Source organism: Microtus ochrogaster, chromosome 2 (assembly GCF_000317375.1).
Source record: "Microtus ochrogaster isolate Prairie Vole_2 chromosome 2, MicOch1.0, whole genome shotgun sequence".
Taxonomy (NCBI): Eukaryota; Metazoa; Chordata; class Mammalia; order Rodentia; family Cricetidae; genus Microtus; species Microtus ochrogaster.
The window spans coordinates 85029089-85045514 of record NC_022010.1 but is presented as its reverse complement, the minus strand read 5'-3'; the positions used below and the strand labels follow the sequence as shown (position 1 = coordinate 85045514).

Below are 16426 nucleotides of genomic sequence, written 5' to 3'. Positions count from 1 at the left end.
CCGCCACCGCCTCCCATTTCCCTCCCCCTCCCCCAATCAAGTCCCCCTCCCTCATCAGCCCAAAGAGCAATCAGGGTTCCCTGCCCTGTGAGAAGTCCAAGGACCACCCACCTCCATCCAGCTGAGCATCCAAACTGCCTAGGCTCCCACAAAGCCAGTACATGCAGTAGGATCAAAAACCCATTGCCATTGTTCTTGAGTATATTTTAAATAGCTTCACAAATGAAGCTATCTAAATTATTGATCAAAGCAATCATCAAAAGAATACATGTCAAAATAGTGTGCTGTATAGTATAAATATGTGTTCACATTTTTTTATTTTTGAAATTAAAATAAAATTTTTATAATTTCCCCTTCTTTTCCTTCCCTCCAACCTTTCCCATGCCCCTTCAAATTCATGACCTCATATTCTTTTTTATAGTTATATATGCATAAATATATACCTATAAATTGCTCAGTCTGTTTAGTATTGCTTGTATGCTCATGATTACAAAATTGACCACTTGGTATTGGGTGACCAATGAGGGAGTTGATCCCTAGTGAATACCGTTTCTTCCACTTTCATTAGTCCTTAGGTGCCGTTAGTTCTTTGTTTAGGTGTGGGCCCATTGATTTCCACCTTCCAGGTTATCATACCTATGGGTATTCTGCTTCTTCGGGTCTTGTTCAGGTAGCCATGTTGTTAAGGTGTCATGGGTAAAGTTTCTCCATCATCTCTAGAGAAACAGTCTTACAGGAGATTTCAGACCATCAGGCTCTTAAAAATCTTTCCATGCCCTTTCCTCTATATTTGCTAAGCCTTAGGTGCAGGAGTTGTTGTAAATGTTACCAACTATCGCTGGGCACTCCTTGATCAGGTTTTCTATACATTTTGACCAGTGTGTTTTGTTTGTAGTGGTCTCCATCTGTTGCCAACAGACATTTATTTGATAAAGGGTGAGAGCTACACTTATGTATGGGCATAAAAATAAGTATTTAGAATGTTAGGGACTATTCTAAGCTAGTAAAATGGCAGTAGTAGGGTCTCCTCTATGACCTATGACCTCACTTGCCACGGGTAGTGGTGAGGTGGGTCTCCAGAACCAGGCATGTTTTTCCTCCTGCTCAGCATCATATCTTATATCTAATTAGACAATTGTTGAATATCACCAAGATATGAATGCCACTTGTGTCCTTAGGGATACCTTGTCATGTTGGTCATCAGGGTGGCTCATAGGCATATGTTAACATTTTTGATTTGTCAATTTCAGAAGATCCTTTTTGAGGTTAATATTCTTTTTTTCATTTTTAAATGATACATAAAATTTTATTTATTTCTAAGGTATAGTTTGTTTACTTAATACATACTCATAATCTTGCATGACCAAGAGAGCATGTTCTATCTAATAATCATTTATTGTTTCTGCACTTCTAGTTTTTCATAAAAATAAATATATGTTTGTGTGTGTGTGTGTGTGTGTGTGTGTGTGTGTGTGTGTGTGTTGGGTTGTTGAAACTAGGGTTGACTTATTGCACTATAGGACACTGGAGCATATTCTGTTTATCTATCTTATTTTTTTGGTACCAGTTGCCCAGCCTCCCCATATATGTCCTTATTCATTGTAGACTAGTACTCAACTACTGTGCCATCGTCAGGCCCTGTTTTTGATGTTCTCAAGAAAGGATGGTTTGTTTGTATCTGTCAACCATTTTCCTTAATTTTTTGTCAGTCACATTCCTCAAAAATAGTTTTAATCTCTCTTTCCCATCTTGCAAGGTGGCGGGTGAAAAAGGCGAGAAACCTGATACAAAAGAGAAGAAACTCCAGCCAAGAAGGCTGGCGGTGATGCCCCTGCCGCTGGTGCAGCCAAAAAGGGTGACCCTAAGGCTAAAAAGCTCAAGAAGGGGAAGCGCCATTGCAGCTGAAATCCAGTCCTTGTTAGAGGAATTGGCAGGTACTCCCGATCTGCTATGTATTCCAGAAAGGCCATGTACAAAAGGAAATACACAGCTGCGAAAACCAAGGTCGAAAAGAAGAAGAAAAAGGAAAAAGTCCTTGCCACTGTCACAAAACCAGTTGGTGGTGACAAGAATGGTGGTACCCGGGTGGTTAAGCTTTGAAAAATGCCCAGGTATTATCCTACTGAAGATGTGCCTCGGAAGCTGCTGAGCCATGGCAAAAAGCCCTTCAGTCAGCACGTGAGACACCTGCGTGCCAGCATCACTCCTGGGACTGTCCTCATCATCCTTACCGGGCGCCACAGGGGCAAGAGAGTGGTTTTCCTGAAGCAACAGGGCAGTGGTTTACTGCTTGTGACAGGACCTCTTGCCCTCAACAGATGTGTTCCTTTGAGAACACATCAGAAGTTTGTCATCGTCACCTCTACAAAAGTTGACATCAGCACAGTTAAAATCCCCAAACACCTGACTGATGCTTACTTCAAGAAAAAGCAGCTGCGTAAGCCCAGGCATCAGGAGGGCGAGATCTTTGACACAGAGAAGGAGAAATATGAGATTTCAGAGCAGCGCAAGGCTGATCAGAAAGTGGTGGACTCGCAGATTCTGCCAAAGATCAAAGCTGTTCCTCAGCTGCAGGGCTACCTGCGCTCTCAGTTCTGTCTGACGAACGGGATGTATCCTCACAAACTGGTTTTCTAAATTGCTGACAACCTAATTAAACAACTTTATGTGTAAAAAAAAAAAAAAACAGTTTTAATCTATGCTGTAGTAATTCTACCGCCAGTAGCCTTTAAGTTACCCGCCCGCTTGGGCATGCCCTCTTACACTGTTTATGCCTATGTAAAGTGCGTGTCCGGCCTCTTTTCTGGCTGGGGGATTCGGTTGCAGAGAATTGTGATCTGCGAGTCTACCCCTAAATAAATAACCTCAATATTCTCAATTTTGAGCTAGTGTGGGATTTCTTTTAAGCTTCCTTCTTCATCTAGCATCTAACATGGATTTGGACTCCACATCAACCAGGTGGGATGGCCTAAAGGCCTAACCGGTCCACAGCCCAGAAAGTCTCCTCCCAACCCTCCCAGTTTGGCTTGCTTTTACTGAAGCAGTTTTTTGTAAAAACCTCCCGCCACAGCAGAGATAACTGTGAAATATGAATCATTGATACAATTCCATGAAAAAATAGCATAACTGACGAGTTTGATGTTCTTCCAGTTGACTGATCAAAAATTTATATGAGCCAAGTGAAAGAATTAACTAATTAAAAGACAATAAAATTATGAATAATAAAAAGTATAAAATTAATATATAAATTAATAGCTTAAATATTCTTACTATTAATAAAATAATAAATTAAAGAAAATAATCAAGTAACATTTTCTTTCTATTAATGTGCTACTTAATATTGCAAGGGTTTATCAAATTGTTCAACTCATAAATCTATGGTGAAGAATAAATGTAGAAACCATTTGTAGAATGTAATGTGCAATAAATGCCCCCAATTCTTAGCTGATCCTGACTTTAAAATAATTCATTTTAATTTGTATGAATAATCAACCTTAGAACTGAATTCTTAAAAGCATAATCATGACTATTAGCAAGCATTTGTATATATTTATATTTCAGCATTGTGTGCAATCAAAGATTAAAATCATGTTAAATATTCAAGAAGTTACCATTTGCAAGTACAACATATGCATACTGAAACATTATGTAGATGTTATAAATATCATAAGACCTTAAAATATAATCTTTTCAGTATTAAATAATGATGGTGCAAAAATGTGTTGACACCTTTCAGAAACCAAATTGTATGTACTTCACTAATCAATCATGTATGTTTTAGGTTTTTGGGTTTTTTTTTGTCTGTTGTGGCCCTTGCTTTCTTAAATTTCAAATATCCCTTTAGAAATGAGACTTTGAAATAGGAGAAGGTACCATCGCACAGGGAAAAGAAATAAAAATCAAATTGTGGAAAAGGTCTATGGTTTTAGTAGATGTCACTTCTTCTGCTATGCATGACCTTAAGCTTTGACCAGGTCCCTAACTTTCTAATAAAATTAAATAAATAAATAAATAAATAAACTACAAATAAAGCATAGCTTTAAGTGGTAGCATTAGTTAGTACCCAATTATCCAATTATATCCCAGGTTGTAATAAGTACTTTTATTTCCTTTCCATTATCTTCTTCATATCCTTAAGGTTTGCTTAATAATAATAATATTTAACATGGTTGTGCATTATAAACATAGGTCCCATTATATGATATATGTATTACATCCCGTGTATGTTAGAGACAAAGAAAAAACCAGTCACTAGGAACAGGTGTAAAGACAGAAGAGTCCAACAAGAACTAAACTAAAATTCAGTTTAAAGAGGAGACTAAGGATTCTAGAGGGGTAAAAGGAAATAGGGGAAGCAGGTGATCAAGGTTAAATAGATTCAAAAAATGAAAATCTAGAAAAAGCAAAGATCTGGAATGGTTCCCCAAGTTCATGGGGCTTTGTTTATAGGGGCTACAGCAGGCTCTGTCTGCAGTGGTAGGGCTAACACAGAGCAAAGCCTTCAGGGCTTTGATATAGGCACGTCAACAAGATGTAGTGTGTGTTTTGGAGACCCAGTTTCGACAAGGATTCCACTTACCAGGGTAAGGGCATGGGAATAGAAAAATAGGTAAAGAGAATGAAGACGCAAATGAAAATAATAAAACAGAAGCATAGGGTAGTATTGGAAGGGAGTTCCAGTGAATACTGGAAATCATTCACGCTTAATTTCCATTTGCTTAGATATCCCCACCCCAAAAGGTGGGAGTAAGGAAAAACTGCTTTAACGTGATACAAAGAATGAACAGACTCATTGAAGGATTATGGGCTACATTCTTAGTTAAACATTCTGTTGTCAAAAACAAACAAACAAACAAACAAACAAGACAAGTAACTCTCTTACCCTAGACCAAAACACTCTTTAGGCAAACCACTCCCTGCGTTGAATCATTTTTATCTCCCTAATGGAGAAGGAACCTAGTTGGATCCTTAGGCTTTTATTTGAGGTAGAAACAGATCTACTTCTTAAAACCTGGAATACCAAGTCTGGATATTAGCTACACTGTTGACAATAACCTTGAGAGAGCAGAAGTAAGTTCGAATTCTCTGACCTTTGGTCAAGGTAGAATGGACCCATACCTATGGGCCCTGTCAGGTGTGACTTTGGAATATTACAAACTTGTCTTGCTCAGTCTTTTGTGTGCAAAGTTCTAGTAAGGTTTATTTGAAATATAACCTCAAAGGGCCTGAATGGCACTGGTCAAGAAAAAAACCTTGATCAGTAGTGGAAAGTACACCTGGATAGGAGAGAGGAAAATCACAGTCGTGATTCTCTAAAATACTGGACAGGTAAAGTAAGAAGGGCCTGCCATCAACTGTAGGTACTAAATTAAAACTCAGGTTTTAAATCTAGTTAATAAATAGAAAGAAACATTCCTGTTTTTCTAAAATTGAAAAAGAAACTTTAGACGCTATTAAGACAAAAAGAAGTCTCCATCTCCAATGCAGCCACAGGCAGCAGGTAAATGCTTTTCATTTTAATGAAATTTCATTGCCCTTTTCCCTAGTTTACACAAGGAAACCTCAGTCCCTAGTGTTGCCACAGGCATGTTTTTATAGTGGATTAATGCTTCTTATTTCGTTTTCACCTGCCCTCAGTGTGAATTTCATTGCTCTTCTCCATAATTTGCACGTGCCCCCAGCCCCTTCCTTGCCGGCAGTCTCACCAAGATTGCAAATCAAGTACTCCAGCCATTGAAACCTGGATACCCAGTCAAAATGTCCATGCTTTCTCATTTGTTTGTTTTAATCTACCTGGGATTTTGTATCATATTATGTAACTCTTAGAAGTGACATTTAGGACAGGCCATAAGTTAGTTTGTTGGGATCCCCCCTTTCCCAGTTTGTCCAGTCCACCCCTGTCACTCAGTACAGATTTTTATGGTATGCTCTCCCTTGTAAAGACTGTCAATGTCATATCAATGTGTTGCATGATCACAGCAATCAAAGAGGATTATTTTGATAAAAAGACAAATAGTGGTGAGCATAAAATAAGGATGTGTCCATGGAACTAAATACCAGGGAACAGAGAAAGTGAGAGCAGTCATGTTGGCTTTCACATGAGAAAATTACCAATATTTGAGTAATTTTCTTGAGTGTCAGAAATGAAATGTCTTTTTACACTTCAGCCTATCACTCCCGCTGTATGAATGTTGACCTCCAACCTGAAAACTCTTGTTTTCCTTGCCAAACGGGGTTTGTATATTAAAAAACAAATGCTACATTTAATTGCTTGAAAGAGAAAACATATTGTGTAAAGATATGTCTTTCAGTGACATCTATCTTGGTTACTTCTGTTTTTAATTAATTTGTCTTCTTTGTGTTTGTATCTGTGTTAACACTTATTCTGTTTCTTATTAAATCAGGTTGATTTGTTATTTGCCAAAGGGTTTAATTCCCATGAAAATATTCATTTTCAAACATAATCATTTAGGTTTAACACTATTATTAATGAAAGTGTAGATGTCCTTTTTCAAGGCTATGATTTCAGTAAGTTGAGTGACATAACATCAAAAATAACCATTAAAAATCAGACAGCTAATGCCCGTGTCTGTCTTGTGATTTCTTTGACAGGGTTCACCAGCTTTCTGTGAGATTAAAAAACATGGAGTAAGTAAACAGGCCAAATTAATACATCAAAGAAAAAGACAGCTGGAATAATTTTTGTGGAGAGGGTTCCATGTCAGAAGACATAGTATTGCGTGGTAGTGACTTCTCTTTGTTTGCAGAAATGTAGTGTATCATTTTAAACTAATTCTACTTTTCTCCTATGTCCTAGATTATTTAAATGGATAGTTATGACATTCAGATGTTGCTGACCTAGACATGAAAATGGCAGGCAGTGTGGACAGAAGGAAGCAGTGCTTGGCTTCATGCAGGCCGAGACTGCTCGGCATCCTTTATTTAAGGTCGATCACACACTCTTTGAAGCATCTTCTCATTCAGTGTAAATGACCATCAGCTTGTGGAATTATAAAGCTGAAATTTGACTGTCCATATGAGGAGTGAGGGAAAAACTCATATTTTAGCCTTCCTTAGACTTGTTCAGTGCCTCCATTAATGAAACAGGGCTCTGTAGCCACAAAGCATTCCTGTGTGATGGTTACAAAAGACCCTCAGCTCAGACCAGGACAATATCTTACATATCTCTATATTGTCCACAGATGGGTTTCTGAGCACCCAGGATATCTCATGTGGTTAGAATATAACTTGTCTGTTTTGTTTCTTTGCTTGTTTCTTTCTTTTTATGAGACAGGGTTTCACAACAGCATTCCTGTTTTTGCTAGCCTGCAGAGTACCTTCCTTCACCAAAGACACTAGAGCATGGGGGTGAGGATTCTATACAGGCACCAGCTCAGCTTCTCCATGTTCAAGGTGTGCTAACGTACATTTTGAGGCATCTATATTGCTTGCTATATGTTCAGATGTTATGCTAATTTTTTGTTTGATTATGAAGTTCCCCTCATAGGTCCACATATTAAAGAGTTGGTTCCTAGCTGGTGGCACTATTTTGAGAGGTTCTGGAAGCAAGTTGGTAGGGAATCACTAGAGGGAGTAGATCTGGGGATCTGCATTCTGTCCTGTGTTTGTCCCTGTATGTCTTTCCCTATTCTATCTGCCACTAAGTGAAAAATCCTTGTCACCTTTGAGATCTGTATATGTATATAACCAGATGTCATCATACTTTTATTAAATGAGAGTTTTTAGTACAGATTTTTAAAACACCTTGTTCCCACAAAATGATTGCACTGAGACTTGAATGAATAATTTTGAGTTATGGTAAAGTATAAAAAATTGTAAATATGAAATATTAAAATCTACCTTATTTAAAAAATTTAAAAGTAACTTTTCACATGATGTTTTTAGGTTAAAGTCTTGTCTACTATGACCTATGCTTCAGAGTATTACAAGTGACCTTTACCGGTTGCTGGGTATGACTTTGAATATGTTGATGAAATCAGTTCGTTTGCAAGATGTTTCATAGGAAAAGGAAACCTTAAACTACTAACTGTGTTTGAACAGATGATGTTTTCTGTCTCATAGATCAATATTCATTAAATAGAAGTATATGCTCAAAGTTCAGATATGAATATAAATGAAATGGGCTTGCTAGGTGTTTACATGTTAATCTCCACTTGGTCATTATTTCTCAATATTTTTCTGCTATTCCTCAATATAAAAGGAGCAATTAAAATATTACAAAGCCCCTGTGAACTCTGATGAACTTCTGTTCTTGTTACTAGTCATTTTCAAACTAGGATTTTGTAGTTAACTTTACAAACTTGCATCATTGCCTAATTCTGGGGGCTCTTTCTTTCTCTCTTTATTTACACCACTTTTATCCCAGTTTTTCTCCCTAGATTATGGAAAACAATTACAAATTGAATAGAGGCTGGGAAGATAAATTAAGAAGATGTGAACAAGATTCTTCATCATTTTCTGCTTTCGTGTCTTCTTCTTTGACATATGGCACATGTGAACTGTGAACGTTTGCTCCTTTTATGTTCCATGAAACCGTCCTCAGTCACTAAATTTTCCATTGACCTTCATGTATGCCAGTTTATAGTTTCCAACATTTCCATTCCTTTTCCCTAATCTTTTGTCATCTTCCTTTTCTTTCACCTTAACCTCTAATCTACTGAAGCCTTGGAAATATGTGGAGTTAAAGTAAGATGAAATAGACACACAGCAGTGTGTGCTCTCACTGGTGACATGTGCTTATGGAGGAAATGTGTATTTCACAAAATCATGGCAGTTGTATTTTATATTCTGTAAGAAATGTTATATCAAATATTCATCATTTGGAACTTCTAAATCACTGATTCAGGTTTTCATTAGTAAAGTAACCATCATAATCTTTGTAGCATAGATGTAAATCAAAATATTCCTAGTTCACAGAGTGACTAATTTAAACAGGATTCAATTTCCATTTCATTATCAGACTTCATAAAAACTCACTTTAGCTCAGTGGTAGAGTGGCTGGCTAGCATAACAGTCCCTAGGCTTAATTCCGAGGACCCACAAAAAAGTATTAAACAAAGATTCCACTTTTAAGGTACACTTATCTACAGTGCCCTAAGCACAACCATGACACTGTTACTTTTTATAAAGTGACATTAGTTGTGTTATCGACACTTTTTTTCAGGACATACAGTTATCTAACACAGGTTAACTAGCCTTAGTTAAAATTCAGAGTTTATCTAACCTCATTTTTAATCTCTGTCAAGCACTTTGTTTACATCCTACATGTTCTCTGAGAATCATGGGAAGTAGAGTGTTAGCCCTACAGATAAGTCCTTTCTGTTAAGTAACAACAGTGACTTTTATTTGCACAATCAGCTTAGTATTAGATTGGCATCTCTACAATACAAATTCTAATTTTATTTACCTGTCATTGAATCTTTCAAATTTCATAACTGAATGTTTAGGCTTCCATTAGAAATAATATATTTACATTTGGTTGAGGACTTGAAGATGCAGATGGAAATTAATCTCAAGCACGCACACACTTTCACACACATTTGCGTAGGCATACAAATGCACATCAATATATATAATATTGCTGGTGTTTAGGACATGATTTTCTTACATATCGTAATATTCTGTTCTCTCCATTTCCTCTTTCACATGCAAACAAATCTCACCTGTTCAGTATGACACTCAACCTCAACAATATGATTGCCTAAACAGAATCTTAAAAAAATGGCAATACTAGTTGACATGCCAACATAGTTGAGGGAGTTCATAGGGGTCTTATCTACTAGAAAAGCTACAGGTAATTAGTGGTTGCTAGCAGGGGGAAAACCAGTCTTCCCCAGAGACAAGCTACCTGGTCGGCTAGCCAATCCTAAGATTGTGTGTGTGTGTGTGTGTGTGTGTGTGTGTGTGAAACAATTATAATTAAAGAATAAGAAGCCTTGTGGTTGTGAATGAGGAGAAGAGACAAGGGAAAAACTGGAGGGAGGAAATGGTGGGAGAATGATGTAAACAAATACTCATATATGAAATCTCAAAAAATAAATTCAAAATATTAGCCTGAATTAAGACTAACCACCACTAACTTGTACATTCATTACACTAAATAAGCAAAATATTTGGAAAAATTAAGGGTTTCAAAATTTGTATAGATCAGAATATTCAAATGCTTTTGGATATTTGATCATATAAAAACACAAAATAGCATATTTTTTATCTAAAAGCCAGAATATTTACATTTTTATAAGAAACATATATAACCATATTTTTGCATATTTATGGGACAGAGATTAGCATATCCCTTGGAGGTCACCAAAATTGCATGAATTTGAGGAGCCTGGAATGCAGTAAGATTGCAAAGCACTTGACAGGACAAGTAGCAGAGTAGATGTTCAGTAAGCACTAAAAATCTGCCACTAAATTCACAAAACATTATGCCTTTATTTAAAAAAACATTTTTTTTTCTGACAGCAGGTCACTGAAAAGTACCATATGCCTATATCCCAATAACAGCACTCACAATATTTTAGACAACATGATGCCCGCAGTATATTTCACTACACTAACTTATGCCTCCTTTTTTATTATGATATTGATCAAATAACATAGTTTTATTACTCAAATCATACATTGGTTTAATATTTAGCTACGTGCCTTTTCCTAAATGATTTGAAATAATATGGATTTATAAAACACTTAAATCTGTATTCCATATGCTAAGAATAAAACCTTGCTAATAAACAGTGACTTTTCCACGACATTCCTGAATGGAAAGAGAAAATAAAACAAACAGAATGAATTGCACTTTAATATAACAGTAAAGACAAAACAGAACGAACAAAACCAAACAACAAAACCCATGAAGATAACAAGAATGAACGCAGAGAGCCTGAGAGTAGCTCCAATGCATGACACGGTGTGAGACAGTTTCCTGAAGGCCTTAATGTGTCATCATGACACGGTGTGAGACAGTTTCCTGAAGGCCTTAATGTGTCATCATGATCTGACCTTCTGGTAAGTCTTCTTGTCTTCACTTTTATGGCTATTTTAAAGCAGTCATTGCTTATTACACAGACATTTTAGAGTGTTTCATTTACTTCAACAAGTATAATAGTTACCTGAACTTTCTGGCTTACCATATGCCAGGCACTCTTAAAAACAAGAGAAGATGCTAGGGCTCTTCCACAGAGTCGGATGTTTCCTTTGATCTCATTCAGAGGAAATGAAACACCTTTTCCCCCTCCCTCTTGCAGCCATTTACCTCAACTCCCTCTATCGCCCCCATGTTAGATTATCGTGTGTCATGAACTAAGCCATTGCCAGATGATTCTAATTAAATAATCTTGTTGCAGTAAGTAGAACATTCTACTTCTTTCATCTTTAAAGATGCCTAAATGAAAAAGGAGTCAGACTCGCAGAGGACGGACTCGCTCAGTACAATATCGGCTCATTTGCTGCGTTCTGCCTTCATCTCCTGCTCCACCATATGATATCCTTGTGTTACCCAGTAAGGCTGCTAAGAAGATAATCGTTTGTTCCTTTTATTTTCCTTAACATTATGAGTTTAAAGAATAAAGACCTTACTCCCCATTGAAGCTAAGTAGTAAATATATCACTTGTGAAAGATTTATATACTCTGAAATGTACTTCTATGTCTCCCGCACTAATGCTAGGTAATGAACAGAACAAAGAGGTTCTCCAATTAAATTAACACAGGCACAGCAGTGTGTTGTTTGGACAAGTCTGGATCAATTTAAGTGAGTGAGACAAATGATAAATCTGCCCACCAGCTATAGTACAGCCGGGATATGGCCCTTGTGGGGAAGGATTATTCCTAAGTCTGTGTCTCACCTTGACATTTATTTTCTGTAAGTTACAAGCTTACCCTTTAGACAGCATTATGGGAACATTCATCTTCAGCACCATTGCAAAACTTTGACATTATCTCTTCCCTGGGCAATAAAAAAAAAGCTTGATTTCAGGATATGAAAGAACTTATGCAAAAATAAACCACATAACATGTATATTCATTGCTCTCTTCACAATCAGTAAACAGTTACGGATGACATACAAGACTGATATGTGTTTAAATAACGAGTGCTTCCCGTGGGACATAGTCCCCTTTGAAACCATATGGCTGTGTAATCTTTTCCTTTAAAAATGGCTCTGAGTAAAATTCATCATCTTTTCAAAAGTTATGAGTTGTGTGAATACTTCATTTTACTGCCACTTAGGTTAACTGAATACATTAATTTAGATTAAGATTCACTTTCATATAAAAGCAAATTCCTACGTTTTCATTATTTCTTTCTTCATCATTTTTTATACTCAACTCTCCACAAATAATTGTTAGCATCAATAGAACATCTCTTAAATAAAATTTAACTATTGTGCATTGCCTGTCTCTTGACCACAAGAAATAGTCTCCACATCACTCATGTAAGATAGCTCTGTACACATAACATTATATAGGGGAAAAGGTGCTGAAAAAGTACAAAAATATGCCATACTTTACCCAATTAACTTGCTGTATTTTATTTCTGAAGCTATGAGATATGCTAAAAGTTGAGATGAGGGGAGACAGAGGGAGATAGGGAGAGAGACAGAGAGAGATGGGGAGAGGCAGAGATGTAAAGAGAGACACACAGAGAGAAAACATTATTTAAGTAAAGATCAAACTATTCCCTTCACATATAATAGAAAACAGTAGTACATGTCCTCAGAGTTCAAATGTCTGGCATTCCTATCTCAGCATTACTATGTACTGAATGTATGACTTTTGATAAGAACTTACTCTTCTGTGCCTCAGTTAGGCAGACTGTAATGATATTTACCTCATCAGATTAATGTGAAGACAAGTAAGATAAAACATATCAAGACACATACTATATGAGTATAAATGATTATTATAAAGCTTTAGTGATTAGTAATTATGAACAACGGTTAAACATTTAGTACACACAGGGTATTGTTCTATATGAGGTATTAATTATGATCTCATTATTAGTAAAGCGACTCTGAAATCCTCAAATTTCCTTGTCCATCTTTCCATGAAAGGCAATACAGGAGCTCCAATGAACTTTGGCTCCATAATCTAGTGATGTACTGAGCATTCTAGACAATTATGAGATCCTGAAAACATGTGGAAAGATTAAACTGGGTTAAGCTGTAATCCCAACAATTATGAGAAGATTCAAAACCAGTCTGAGTAAAAAGAAAAAACTAAAAAAAGAAAAATTAGTACATAAAAATATGAAAAAATCCTTTAATTATATTAACTAGTGATAAATAATTTTGGATATTATTTTTAACAGAATTATTTCTTAGCTTACACTTTAAAAATGCGATCAAGATTTCAAAACTTAGTATGTTTTAATTTGAATCTCTATCATCCATCTATCTATCTATCTATCATCTATCTGTCATCTATCTACCTATCTATCTAGCATCTATGATCTCTTTATCTATATCTATCTATCTATCTATCTATCTATCTATCTATCTATCTATCATCTATCTATCTATCTTCATCATCATCATCATCTATATCTATCTTTCTATCTATCATCTATCTCTCATATAGTTAGTTATCTATCATCTATATATCTCATCTATCTAATATCTATTCGCATGGCTAGGGACCAAAACCGGGGCCTTTATATGCTATAGATGATGTCTACCACCTACACCTATCAGTTACATCCTCAGCACTGTTTATTTAGATGATACTAGTTTTTTAAGTTGAGCTACAATTTTTGTTACTATTTAAGTAATTAAAAAATGAGCTCTCAAACCATAATTGAAGTATAATTGAGCTCTCAAATATAAAGTGATACTTTAAAATGTCAAGAGGAATTTTTTATTCTTTCTATTAGGCTGGCCTGAGACTCCTGCTCCTCCTGCCTCTTGCTCCAAATATTATTTCTTAAACTGTATATGGAGACTATAATGTCAGATGGGAAAAGAACATAAAATATTTACATGTATGTTTACTTTTATATGCCTGTATGTATATGCAGCGTGTGCTTTCCTGTTGCCTGATGTTGCACTGGATTCCTTGGAACTGGAGTTACACATGGCTGTGAGCTAGGAGATAAAGCCAGTCCTTTGAAAGGGCAGAATGTACCTATAACCACTGAACCACAATTTAAACCTCCCAGGCAGAGCTCTTTGCGTCTCTGAAATAACACCAAAACCTTTTGAATAACATATAAAGTTAAAATGCTGAGCTATTAAGAATCACACAAAAGAACAAATTAGTATATTTAAGTCTAAACTATTATTTATCACAATATCTAGCATAAGTTCAAAAGACAAACAAGAAAAATAGATGGTTAGCTTGGAAAAAGTTTTCAAAGGCAAAGGAAATTTCTGGTTTTAACAGTTTGAAAAGACATAAGGTTAAGATTGCGTCTCTGAAGTAGATCAAATGGTTAGCATATATGAGGCTCTGGGTTTGATATTCAAAATTAAAAATCAAATGTGAGTGGAAAATAAAATCAAATAATTTTAAAAGATAAATCAGAATTAGTTAACAAAATCATAGACATAAATAGCCACTATGAATCCAAGAAGATAGTATGTTAGCAATTCAAAATGTGAAAGATCATAAATTCTATGGTTTTACCAAATCCATCCAGTATAAGTATTCATACTTTGTAATACCACTGAGAATGTAAGGCGATTCTCAGTTGTACAATGAAGCTTCTCAGATCAGATCATGTTTCTGCATTAGACATATTTCAGAGCTGTTTTTCTAGATGCTAGTGTGTCCTTCATTGTCTAAATGCCTGCACATTTCCTAAGCAAAATCATCCATGTACAAATGTAGGTCTTTCTGAGCCACAAAAGTGCTTCTTATCTGAACAATAGCACTCTACGATAGTAAGAGAACTCTCAAAAATGTAAACTACAAGGTGGTAGGTGGTTCCTTTGCCTGCTTGAAAACACAAGCCATAGGATCGCTAATCAAACTAGGCTATTCTGCTGAGCAAGACAGCAGTGCGACAAAGAGGGAAGTAGACAGGAGATTCTGAGAGAAACCATTGCTTTTCTATTTCTTTTTAGAGCTTTCCTCATGCCCTAACTTTCTTTTTAAATTAATCTCTTCACTATATTTGAAACAAAAATTATGCCATTATTTGAAATTTTTGCTAATTTCTTAAAACTTTGAGTGTTCATAAACATAGATGCAGCAATTCCACTTCTGAGAAATCTGTCTTGCCTTCCTTTGGACTTTCTAAAATTATACCAGGGGAAAACATTTTTGGGTAAATTTGTTGATGGCATTATTGTTTACTAAAGTAAAAAACAGAAATAAATATGAAGGGAAAACTATAAGAAATGGTTAAAATTTAGCATCTCCGTAAAGGTCAAATTGATTCTGAGGAAGTGACTCAGTGACAAAAGCCAGGAATGGCAGCACGCTCTTGTACTTCCAGAGCCAAGGAAGGGGGACAGAGAGATAAGGATCTCAGCAGCTTGTACTCCCAGAGCCAAGGAAGGGGACAGAGAGATAAGGATCTCAGCAGCTTGCTGACCAGCCATTCTAGCCAATTGTGAATTCTAGGTCTTTCTTCAGTAACAAATCCTGTCTTGAAAAACAATGTGAAGAGAAACTGAGGAAGAGACCTAGCCAGTATTGACCTGTGACTTCTACCCGTAGTTCTGTGAAAACATTAAAATTGTTTGTCAGTCTAAGGGATAGGAATTAGCTATTCCTTATAGCTAATTATAAAGATTGTAACAAGTTATTTTGATTACCAAAATCTTTCTCCAATTAGAAAAGACTAATGGTGCTTCAAATCCATACTAAGAAATATTGCATTTTTAAAAAGTATTTTTCAGGCAATCTCTAATATTAGGCACTTTAATAATTTTTGTTCAAGATACCTACTGGTTGCTGATCAACATGTCCATGATTCTTGGAGTTGTAGTATTGTCAATATTAATAATAAATTTAGCATGGGCAGTCAATTCTACCTGAAACACACCATAATAAAAGCATATTACATCAGCTGATGTAATATGGTTCTCATTTCAGTACTGTCAAACCCTTGCCATTACTTCTACATCTATATTATTCTTGTTTGCATTCTATTAACTTAATAGTATATTCATTCATTGCTATGGTTTGGATATGAAATGGTTCCATGGGCTGGGTTCTTAACTAGGGCATTGTTTTTAGAGTTGATAGAAATTTGAGAAAGTGAGACCTGGTTAGAGGAAGTAGGCCTTTTGGGACGTGCTCTTCAAGGGCTTCTTGTAGCCTTTCATAATTCACCCTCTCTTTCTTTTTTCAATGAGGGTACACTCTGCTCTATCACATGTTCTGCCCCAGGTGATGCTCTGCTTAACCTCAGTCCAAGCAATAGGGTCCGGCTGACCATGGACTGAAACCTCTGAATAGGCA

At 36.1% G+C, this 16426-nt stretch overlaps 1 pseudogene; it reads left to right on the top strand.

Annotated features, from left to right (window-relative positions):
* Positions 1 to 2688, top strand: part of LOC101994144 — a 3180-nt pseudogene extending 492 nt beyond the window's left edge.
* Positions 2689 to 16426: the final 13738 nt, after the last annotated feature.